This window comes from Rhododendron vialii, chromosome 13a (assembly GCF_030253575.1).
Source record: "Rhododendron vialii isolate Sample 1 chromosome 13a, ASM3025357v1".
Lineage (NCBI taxonomy): Eukaryota > Viridiplantae > Streptophyta > Magnoliopsida > Ericales > Ericaceae > Rhododendron > Rhododendron vialii.
The window spans coordinates 18,854,473-18,863,724 of NC_080569.1; the positions used below are offsets into that span (position 1 = coordinate 18,854,473).

General features: G+C 39.0%; 1 non-coding gene across 1 annotated transcript; it reads right to left on the bottom strand.

The window, feature by feature from the left end:
• Window positions 1–2,029: 2,029 nt before the first annotated feature.
• Window positions 2,030–2,137, bottom strand: LOC131315465 (small nucleolar RNA snoR100). Its single transcript, XR_009196793.1, has one exon. It is a non-coding gene; the product is annotated as a small nucleolar RNA snoR100 (small nucleolar RNA).
• Between the last annotated feature and the right edge of the window lie 7,115 nt (window positions 2,138–9,252).

The following is a 9,252-nucleotide window of genomic DNA, read 5'->3' on the forward strand; positions in this document are numbered from 1 at the left end:
CAAACCTCCGCATGACATACTAACCCAAACAGAGCAAAACAACTAATAATCGTAAACAAAATGCATGTTACAGACGGCAAGATAGTAAAAAATATCTCCAACCCAGGGGATTTCGGAAGTTCAAACCTAGATAAAATTGAAGAATGTGGCCAAATGTTCAAACCTAGATAAAATTGAAGAATGTGGCCAAAACAGCAATAAAGCACTGGAACAAATAATATATAGTAAGTGCGTGAGATAAAATTTAAGTTGTGTAGGTCAAGAACTCATACTGTGGACGAGGATGGAACTCGAGGAATTAGCTCTTTACTTTCAACAAATCTGCACTGGAAATTCCCCCAAATTCAAACCCACTAAATTCCGAAACCTAATCGAGGAAGATGGCTGCTCTCTGGTCGTCGGTTGGCAAGAAAGAGAAGAGGAGAGAGGGAGCAACGAGATAGAGGGAGAGAGCAACAGAGGGGGGGGGGGGGGGGGGGGGGGTGGGGGGTGTGTGTGTGTGTGTGGAGTGATTTGGGTGGGAGGGTTTGGAATAGAGAGAAGGGGAACGACGTCGTGTAGTAGTAGGAGAAGGGATATTTTTGTCCACCTCTGTTTTGAATTCCATGTATTGAGAATTTCTCCTTCCCGTGACTTTTGAATTCCTAAAAACTAGTCCATGACCTAGGCATTATTTGCCCTTTTGTCCACTGTTTTGCAATTTCTCCTATCTTCTATATAAACAATCTAAACTTTTTCCACCCATTGATTTCCTTTTTGGACTCCCCTCGTCACGGGTTGCTTCTCTTTTCTGTCTTTATCTTTTTCATTCATGGGATTTGAGGAGTGAAAGGTGGGAAAAATTGTAAAGCTCTTTTTAAAATTAAAACTTTTCTCCACCTCCTCCTCCAAATTCCTTCACAAATTTGAGATCTAAACACAATCTAAAAAAGGCCGTCAAATATTCCTCAGATTTTTATTATATTGCAACTTGAGGAGGAACACTGAAACCTAAATACAATATAGGAAAGGGCTAAAGAAATGGAATAAAACGATTTTGGAGGAGGATTTTGGACCTTCCATGAAGTTTATGCATATCATAAAGTATATAAAAAGTGATGTTCAAACAAAAAATAGAGTACATTAAAAGATGCCTTTCAAAAAAAAAAAAGAGCACATAAAAAGATGTATTTCTCTGTTGCCGCACATTTCACGGCATGGAGTTGAGTGCCAATCAGCCCCCTTCTATCCTTCAAAAGTAGCCCACTCCTATATATCCCCGGTATAGGAGGGGTGGTGTCCCCCTCCGATCCGTTATCAATTTTTCAGCTATTTTTCGAGCACACTTTGATGATTGGTTTCTTTCATTTTGTTGAGCTCGGTGAGAACATTAATTTTGCCAAAAATCACATTCATCAGACTTTAGTAGATACTTGATCGGCACACGTGGAAAATATAAAAAAAAAATCAAAAACAAAAATTAGATTAAAAACACACACTGAATCGGAACTCAATTTTTGAAATATACCCTTCAAATTATATGGTTCATGATCATCTTGAGAAATGAAGTTTTGATTTTAATTTTTGTAATATTTGTTATAGAATAGAGATGCTCTTGTCGGCACCTGGGTGGGTTGGGTTCTACTATCTCGTAATTGGAGTGACAAATATATATATATATTGCTATTTGTCAAGACATGCTATTAAGGACGGAATCGGAATTACCCTAACAGTGGCGAAATATATACTAAAAAAAAATAAAAAGATGCATTACAATATTAATAGTCATCGGCTCTAGAAAAAATTAAAATAATATAATAAAAACTATAGTAAATGATACTTTTCATTTGCACATGGAGTATGAAAAAAGACTAATTTTAATTTTGGGTATCGATAATGCCACTCCAACAACAACAATAGCAGCAGAACTCACGTAGTCCCTAATTACTGGGGATATGAGCGGAGGAGATTGGAGATAGACCTTACTTTTGGCGATATTTTACAAAGTGACTGATCTCAAAATATCACTTAAATAGTAGCCCCCTATACGTGTTTTACTGCATAATTATGCCCCCAAATCAAAGCCAAATGGCATCAGAGAGGGCATGCCTAGAGACCTAATTTAATTTATGTGCACATTACCATGCTTCCTTCATTGATAGTCCAGAGCAATGATACTGCCACTCCATATATTTGTAATGTCACTCCCCAGATCCCTATATGCATTTTCTAAATTGATAACCGCACTCCATTTTGGGAGTGACATTATAAATTTGGGGAGTGACATTATAATTAAATTCCCTTAATTTTTTAGGTTAAGTTATTTTAGGGTTAGAATTAATGTGGAGTTTTTTTTTCTTAATTACACACCATCATTTATGTTATTTCACTTTGGCGCATTGAATTTAGTTTTAGAATACTTTTTTGGGTCTCATTTCTTGAAAAAAAGTAGAAGATTTATGATTAGTATATAATAAAAAATAAGAAAAAAAAATCTAAGAATGACAAGACTATATAAGCTGGGGATAAAAATCCCATCCTTGCATGCTATTTGTCAAGAAAAGCGAGGATATTTGTTAATTAGGATAGGAGATGCTGTATCTCTGATTAATGTTACCGTAGTATATTAGGTTTCCTACTTTTCTTATTTTGCTGACTTCCTACTTCAGTAACCATGAACATGAACCACCGGCCCAACTTTCTCATTACTTTAATTTTCTCTATTCAGATTTGACCTCCTCCAGTCCACGTCACCAATATTAATTCGGCAAAACTCCATTGAAACCAAGGAATCTACAATTGATTTTTAAAGAAATTATAAATAAGCATTCAATATGGAAGACTTATTTAAATGCTCATCCATGAGAGTTTGAATACTTGAATTCTCATTCTTAAAATGCATTCTTACCCTATTATACCCCTATAACCAGAGACGTTTTCTTTTTTCTTTTTCTTTTTTCCCAAATCAGAGATGTTTTCAATTACTGGAAGCTTAATCCCTTTTGAAAGAGAGTTTGGCCCTCTTTTCTCGTTTAGTGAGTTACATGAGTTCTTGGTTTGACGATGCCATCATGAGTTATCTCCTAATACATGGGCAAACTGTTAGTATAGTTTGTGGGTGTTCCAAGACCAATTTCTATGGTACTCTCGAAGAACAACCTGATTGGATGGCTGTTACCATGCATGTATTTTACCATCGATCCAATGCTTCCCGCGTGGGTACTCTCTCTCTCTCTTGATCTTCGGATCGAGATCGGCCAACACCAGCGGCGTCTTATCCGGCCTCCTCTACTCTGATGTACGTTATAGTCCACAACCGCTATTCCTCGTTCTTTGACGGATTGTGACGCTCGTGGTTCTCCACTGCCGTGATAAGCGTAGGGGCTTAATTGTAATCGTAGCATGTATTCAAGGCTTAATGTGCAATATTGTAATTGTATCGTGTCAGTTGGATATTCTGTTACGAAGATATAAGGGGGACAGGTGTATAGGAGCAGTTTATGTTGGTTGTTGCTTCTCTTTCTCTCTCTTGTAATCTCTCTCCATTCTTCCTCTGTAATTCTTTCCCATATCAATAATAATAGTCCGATTGTCCCAATTCTTGGTTACTTTTCACTAATAAGATCTATCAGTGGTATCAGAGCCCTACTCCTCTGACTGTGGGCGATCAGCATCATGGCTGAAACTCGTGCGCAAGAGATCAAATGTTTGGAAGAATCTATTCGGAAATTGGCAGATGCAACCAACGACTCCATTCAACGGCTGACAGATGTTACGGATCGTCAAGCGGCAGCTATGGATGGGTTCAACGATACGATGGCTGGGATCAAGAATCTGATCACCACTCTTCATTCGAAGTATGAGCAGATTCACGAAAAGGTATCCTCGTCTTCTTCATCTCCACTTCTACCAAACCCTCATCCGAGTCCAGGACATTTGCGAATCTTCCAACCAAAATTAGATTTTCCTAAATTTTTTGGGCAAGATCTAGAGGCATGGATTTATAAATGTGAAAAGTATTTTGATTTGAATGTTATTGACGAAAATCAGAAGTTACCCCTAGCTTCTCTTCACATGGAGGATAAGGCCATGCACTGGTATAGGTGGTTTGAGAAATCTCATAATCTGCGTACTTGGAAGGAGTTTTCTAGGGTTTTACTCCTTAGGTTTGGGGATAATGTTTTCCAAGATGCTGTTGGCCAATTGACTAACCTTAGACAATGGGGGACTGTTAAGGAATATCAAGAGCGATTCGAAGAACAGTAATGCTACACACACAGCATTTATGCACAGATTTTGTGCACAGATTTGTTGTGGGGCCCACTACGGGTCCCACACGAATAATCCGAGTCGTTCATTAAATGTAAAACATTTTTTCAAGGGCCTCCACGAAAAATCAGCTCAATCCGATACTTACAAATGCTCGATTCAATCATTTAACTTTTCATTCGAATTTCAGAATAATGAAAAGTTAGATGATTAAATCAAGCACTTATAGGTATCGGATTGAGCTGATTTTTCGCGGAGGCCCTTGAAAAAATGTTTTACATTTAATGAACGGCTTGGATTATTTGTGTGGGACCCGTAGTGGGCCCCACAACAAATCTGTGCATAAATGTTGTGTGTGTAGCATTATTGTTCAAAGAATTGGCTAACAAAACTACGGGCCTTACAGAAGATTTTTTCATCAGCTGCTTTGTTAGTGGTTTAAAGGAAGAAATCCAAGGAGGTGTTAAAATGTTTCAACCAATGACCATTTCCCAAGCCATGGGGTTAGCCCAACTTCAGGAAGAAACTGTGGATGCTATGAACAAGAAAAACAAGGGTTTTCTGAGAATTCCCACAAACCCTACCACATTTTCTCAAAAACTACAGACCCCTTTCACCAAGACTACTGAGGCAGTTGGAGTGGTTAAACAAATGACTCCAAAGGATTTTGATGAAAAGCGAGCCAAAGGGTTATGTTTTGGATGTGATGAGAAATATTACAAGGGGCATGTATGCAAGAAAAAGCAACTTTTTATGATAGCAGCTGAGGATGAAGAGGATGAATTTCTGGAAGCTCAACAGGAGTTAGTCCAGGATGACAACCACGAGGAATTCCAAATTTCCGTACATGCTTTATCAGGGGTGCAGCCTTATAGAACTATGAGAGTCAAAGGGTTCATAAAGAAGGTTGAGGTGAGCATACTTGTCGATTCTGGGAGCACACATAACTTCTTGGACCCTGGAGTGGCTAAAAAGACGGGTGTTAGGGTCTTACCAACCAACCCTTTGACAGTTGTGGTGGCAGATGGAACTAAAATCAGTAGTAAGGCCATGATAAAAGACTTGAAATGGAATGTGCAGGGAATTGATTTCATCTCTGAAGTACCATTGCTACCTCTAGAAGGTTGTGATATGGTATTGGGGGTTTAGTGGTTATCGACTCTTGGACCAGTATTATGGGATTTTCAGAACCTTCAAATGCAGTTTTCTGTTTTAGGGCAGAAGTTGTTGTTGAAAGGGGACAGCACTACAGAGGTTTAGCTGGTGGATGCAAAGAAGATGCAGCAGTTGATCAACAAAAAGACCCAAGGTGTGTTGGCACAAATGTGTAGTATACAAGCTGTCCAAACTACTGAGGTACCTTCTGATTTACTTTCCATTTTGCATGAATATGAGGATATTTTTAAGGAACCCAAGGGGTTGCCTCCCTTTAGAGCTCATGACCATCAGATTCCTCTTAAGATTGATTCTCAAACTCCCAGCATCAGACCTTATCGTTACCCTTACATACAGAAAAATGAAATCGAGAAGATAGTTAAAGAAATGATAGCAACAGGAGTTATAAGGCACAGTGTTTCCCCATTTTCTTCACCAGTTTTATTGGTCAAAAAGAAGGACAATACATGGAGAATGTGTGTCGACTATCGAGCATTAAATAAGACTACAATCAAGGATAAGTTTCCAATTCCAATAATTGATGAGTTATTGGATGAATTACATGGGGCTGCATATTTTTCTAAGTTGGATCTGAGATCAGGTTACCACCAAATCAGAATGAATCCTAAAGATATAGAAAAGACAGCTTTTTGTACTCATGAAGGTCATTATGAATTCTTGGTCATGCCATTTGGTTTGACAAATGCACCTTCAAGTTTTCAGAGCCTTATGAATGATGTGTTCCGGCCTTTCTTGAGGAAATTTGTGCTTGTTTTCTTTGATGACATACTCATTTTCAGTAAAACATGGCCTGACCACTTATACCACGTTTCACTTACCCTGGCCAAATTAAGAGAACATCTGTTGTTTGCCAAAATGTCCAAATGTGCTTTTGGTCAACCACAAGTGGAATACTTGGGGCATGTAATCAATGCTCAGGGGGTGGCTGCAGATCCTACTAAGATTGAAAGCATGATTCCTTGGCCTAGACCTCAGTCCGTTAAGGGTCTCCAGGGGTTCCTTGGACTAACCGGCTATTATAGAAGATTTATCAAAGGTTATGGTAAAATTTGTCAACCTCTAAACTTGCTACTTCGAAAAGATGCTTATGTTTGGACTAGTGAGGCTGAAGCTGCTTTTGATCAACTCAAAACAGCAATGTCCACAGCTCCAGTTTTGGTATTGCCAGATTATACTAAACCCTTTGTGTTGGAATGTGATGCCTCTGGTAAGGGTATTGGGGCTGTATTAATGCAGGAGGGAAAACCAATAGCTTATTTCAGCAAGGCTTTATCATCTACCAGTTTGGGGCTATCTACCTATGAGAAGGAGTTGTTAGCTGTGGTCATGTCTGTTACTAAGTGGAGGCATTATTTGCTGGGCAGACAGTTTATCATTAAAACAGATCACCAAAGTTTGAAATTCTTGTTGGAACAACGGGTCACAACTTTAATGCAACAAAAATGGTTGTCTAAACTCATGGGGTTTGACTATGAGATCATCTATAAGTCAGGGAAATCCAATGTTGCAGCTGATGCCTTATCCAGAGTTGAGGGGGAACTTCAATTCGCGTTAAAAAATCAAGGAACAATAGCAGCATTGACAGTGGTTTTGTGTCATTGGGTAAAGGAACTCCAAGACAGCTGGACACAAGATCAGGAGTTACAAAAGTTATTGGGAGAACTGCAACAAAATCCTGCCGGTCATCCCCCTTTCTCTTGGCAACATCAAATGCTCTACTACAACTCCAGGTTGGTGGTTGGAAACAATGCTTCCCTTCGGCTCAAACTAATTTAGGAACATCATGCTAGTCCAATCGGGGGCCATTCAGGAGGAGAGAGAACTTATCAAAGGATAAAGCAAGCTTTTTATTGGAAGGGTCTGAAGCAAGCTGTACTCGAATTTGTGGCAAAATGTGATGTTTGTCAAAGACATAAGAATGAAATAGTGGCTTCCCCTGGGCTTCTGCAACCTCTACCAGTTCATGAGCGGTTATGGAGTGATATCTCCATGGATTTTATAGAGGGCTTACCTAATTCTTCAACAAAATCTGTGATATATGTTGTGGTTGACAGATTGAGTAAATATGCTCATTTTATTGCCCTTGCTCACCCTTTTTCTGCTACTACAGTTGCACAAGTTTTCCTGGACAACATTTTTAAGCTTCATGGTATGCCAAGTTCTATTGTGTCAGATAGAGATAAAATTTTTACTAGTACTTTTTGGAGCGAATTGTTTAGACTACAAGGTACTTCCTTAAACATGAGTACAGCCTACCATCCACAATCTGATGGCCAGACGGAGGTCGTGAATAGGTGTGTGGAAAATTACTTGCGATGCTTGACTAGTGATCGACCAACAACTTGGACTAAATGGCTTCCTTTGGCTGAGTGGTGGTATAATACTACCTTCCATATTTCTACTGGCATCACTCCTTATGAGGCTTTGTATGGTCAATCACCTCCAACTTTGGAACATTATGCTCCTGGGGGTACTGCAGTTGCAGCTGCTGAACATTTATTGCAAGATCGTGACACTATCCTCAAACTCCTCAAAGAACATTTGGCTATTTCATAGCATAGGATGAAACAAATTGCAGACAAGCATAGATCAGAGAGGGCTTTTGACGTAGGTGATTGGGTATTCCTTAAGCTTCAGCCTTTTAGGCAGGTGACGGTGGCTTTTCACAAAAATGCTAAGCTCGCTCCAAAATACTTTGGTCCATATCAGATTACACAACAGGTGGGACCAGTTGCTTACAAACTGGATTTACCTCCTTTTTCTAAGATTCATCCGGTGTTTCATGTCTCATTGTTAAAAAAGAAGTTAGGCAATGGCGTGATGGTTCAATCCGAGCTGCCCCTTATTGGGGAAGATGGTCAACTGTAGTTGGAACCCGTTGCTATCTTAGGCAGGAAATTGGTTAACAGGAACAATCGGCCACACACTCTTGGTTTGGTTCAATGGTCCAACTCCATTCCTGAAGATGCCACTTGGGAGACTTGGCATGACTTGCATCAATGGTTTCCTCATTTTCAACCTTGAGGACAAGGTTGTTTTCTAAGGGGATAGTAATGATAAGCGTAGGGGCTTAATTGTAATCGTAGCATGTATTCAAGGCTTAATGTGCAATATTGTAATTGTATCGTGTCAGTTGGATATTCTGTTAGGAAGATATAAGGGGGACAGGTGTATAGGAGCAGTTTATGTTGGTTGTTGCTTCTCTTTCTCTCTCTTGTAATCTCTCTCCATTCTTCCTCTGTAATTCTTTCCCATATCAATAATAATAGTCCGATTGTCCCAATTCTTGGTTACTTTTCACTAATAAGATCTATCATGCCGCTCTTGGTTCTCCTCTACTCCGCCATTAAATAGATCCAGGACGGAAGAGTAGCTGTCACGCTAGCTATCATTGTCTTCGGATTAGGTCTGTGGTTCATTCTAGTAATATTGATCAAAGAAACAAACCTTTTGATTTCTGCAAATTACAAAGATTTTTTGGTTTCGATCAAAATTAATTTTGTGGGTTTTGATTTTCTCCGTGTACTACCTTTTGGTTTTATTCTGTAGTGTAGTGTAGTGGTCTGTTATATCTATTACGCGTTTCGTCCTCCTCCGTCGTTGTCAGGTTCTGTCCAAACATGACTAAATTGTAATTTACAGAAATTTGTCATGATCTTCATTATGTGTTTCTTGCCGAAATTTGATTTATTTTGTATGGTTGATTTCATGATAATTGTGCAAAAATATATCATGATTTCCATGATGTATTTGTAGTTGTAGCTTGATGTATTACATATGGATGATTTCATGGTAGTTTTGCAAAAATATGTCATGATTATCTATGGT